Here is a 2,442-nt window from a genome sequence, read left to right on the forward strand (position 1 = left end):
GATCTTGTGATTCTTGAAACTAAACAATTTAGAAGGTCCTCTTAATAAAAAGGGATCTTAAATAATTATACATACACTAGATAGTAACATATTTATTTAGAATGAGGAATCACAACTAATTATAATTTTTAAAAGCTGACAATCTTCACAAACATGATAATGAATAAGAAAAACAACATTGTTTATTTTTATTTTTATTTATTTTTTAAGGTTTATTTATTTTTGATAGAGGGACAGACAGAGTGTGAGTTGGGGAGGGCCAGAGAGAGAGGGAGGCACAGAATTCGAGGCAGGCTCCAGGCTCTGAACTGTCAGCACAAAGCCCAATGCAGGGCTCGAACTCATGAATCACGAGATCATGACCTAATCTGGAGTCAGACACTTAAACAACTGAGCCACCCAGGTGCCCCAAGTATATTCCTAACAGAAGAAAACTTCCTTTGTCTTTATACATGAGTGAGAATTGGATACTGTGCATACCACTTTGCAAATCAGGTAATCAAAGGCATTTTCCACAGATCAGCTTCTGGACCCATACATTTCAAACCTTACCTCAATAGCCACATACTTCCAGACTCAAGTACCATAAGACACATTCATATAGTGATAAGAATCTGGCTTTGCACCTTTGTATTACCATGCTGGATAGGCAGCAGAGTGAGCAATAAGGGTATTTCTGGAAGCCATTCTTTCCCCAGGATGGCTTGGCAAAGATCTGTCGATACACAGGACTGACAACAAACCACATAAATATATGTCACTAAACACAAACTAAATATATCTCCAACTGAACTTCCCCTTTGTTCGATGTCAAATATAAGAGGGAATGTAATGGAAGGATATCAGAGTGGAAAGAGGTATTTTAGGGTTCTCCAGAGGAACAACAACTATATATGTATATGTATGTGTATATGTATATACGTATGTGTATGTGTATATGTATATGTATGTGTCTATGTAGAGAGGGAGACAGAAACTGTCAAGTCCCAAATATAGAGGCAGAACTGCTTTTACTCTGGGAAACCTCAGTGTTTGCTGTTAATGCATTCAACTAATTGGATGGGGTCTGCCTTATTATGAAGGGTGATTTGCTTTATACAAAGTCTACTGATTTAAATGTTAATCACATCTAAAAATATCTTCATAGTATTTGACCGCACAACTGGGCACCATGGCGTAGTGAAGTTGGCACATAAAGTCAATGATCACAGCAGAACCCCTCCCATGGCATTGGAATGGGCCCATGCAATTCATATCCCATGTCCAATCCATCAGCAAATCTCATCAGCTCCACCTTCAAAATATATCCAGAATCTGATCATTCCACTGAGTTCTGCTAGTTCAATCTTCTTCTGTTGTATCACCATCTCTTCTAGAGTTTCTTCATGTCTACTTTATATTTGTCAAAGGTTAGTTACCTCACTATTTTTTTAGTTTTATGGAGAACCGTTTGCATACAATTGTCATCTACTCAGTGGTATAATTTTTTATGGTGTTTTGTTTTTGTTATGCTTTACCACTTTTAAAAAGATAGTATACTTTCATCAATCCTGTCTCAGTTCCTTTTTTATTATCCATCCTTGAGTGATTTGGATTATCTGGACTCAGCTATTTGCAGAAGACTCCAGCTATGGAAAAGGGGCCAGAGTAGCCTTCCAGGCTTCATTCTCCATTTCGCATAATTTCCCAGGGAGCGAAAGGGAAAATGCTTTCATGCACCATTTTGATATTGTAAATGACTCTACTTTTGCTCATTATTATATCCTTAGAGCCTAGAATAGAGTNTTGTGGCTTCTGGAGAAAGGTGAGTAAATTGGTGCCACTACATATTCAGAGGCTCCAATTTCAGCGGTATTTGCCCTTGGCCAGTTTCTTGTTCCCTTCCAAAGGTATCCCACAGATAGCACTCTTCTCACACAACCTGTGCTCATCTTTTTTCCCCTCTAGTCTTTGTGGATAAGGCGTGCTTCTTCCAGATCAAAATCAATCCCATCACCTCCATCTTTGCTCTGGACTTCACCCTAATCTTGTGCACTTTGATCCACCCATGAAGTCCCCTCTTTGTCTTATCTGTAACCTCTCCTCTCCTTCCCTGTTCCTCCTCCCTATCTAATTAATGCACTTAAGTTGCGGGTGGCTCTTGTTTTACAAACTAGGGCACAGGTCGGGAAGAAGCTGGACTTCAAGGAACTAACAGAACAAGGAGTGTCCTAATGTGTGTTGGGGGGAGAGGGTGGGCAGTGATTGCAATTTGGAATGGAAGAGGCTGAGGGGGGCCACTTGAGGACTTCTCACCTCAAGCTTCAGTTGCTCTGGAAACTAGGGCTGGGCCCCGTCCTTGGGGGTAGATCAGCAGGTCAAACTGTGGGTGGGGGAGCTGGAACAGGCAGAGGCAGACACTGGGAAGCTGAAGAGGGAGTGGCTGATGAAGAAAGTTGCCTT

The sequence above is a fragment of the Crocuta crocuta genome, unplaced genomic scaffold, assembly GCF_008692635.1.
Source record: "Crocuta crocuta isolate KB4526 unplaced genomic scaffold, BGI_CrCroc_1.0 scaffold1230, whole genome shotgun sequence".
Lineage (NCBI taxonomy): Eukaryota > Metazoa > Chordata > Mammalia > Carnivora > Hyaenidae > Crocuta > Crocuta crocuta.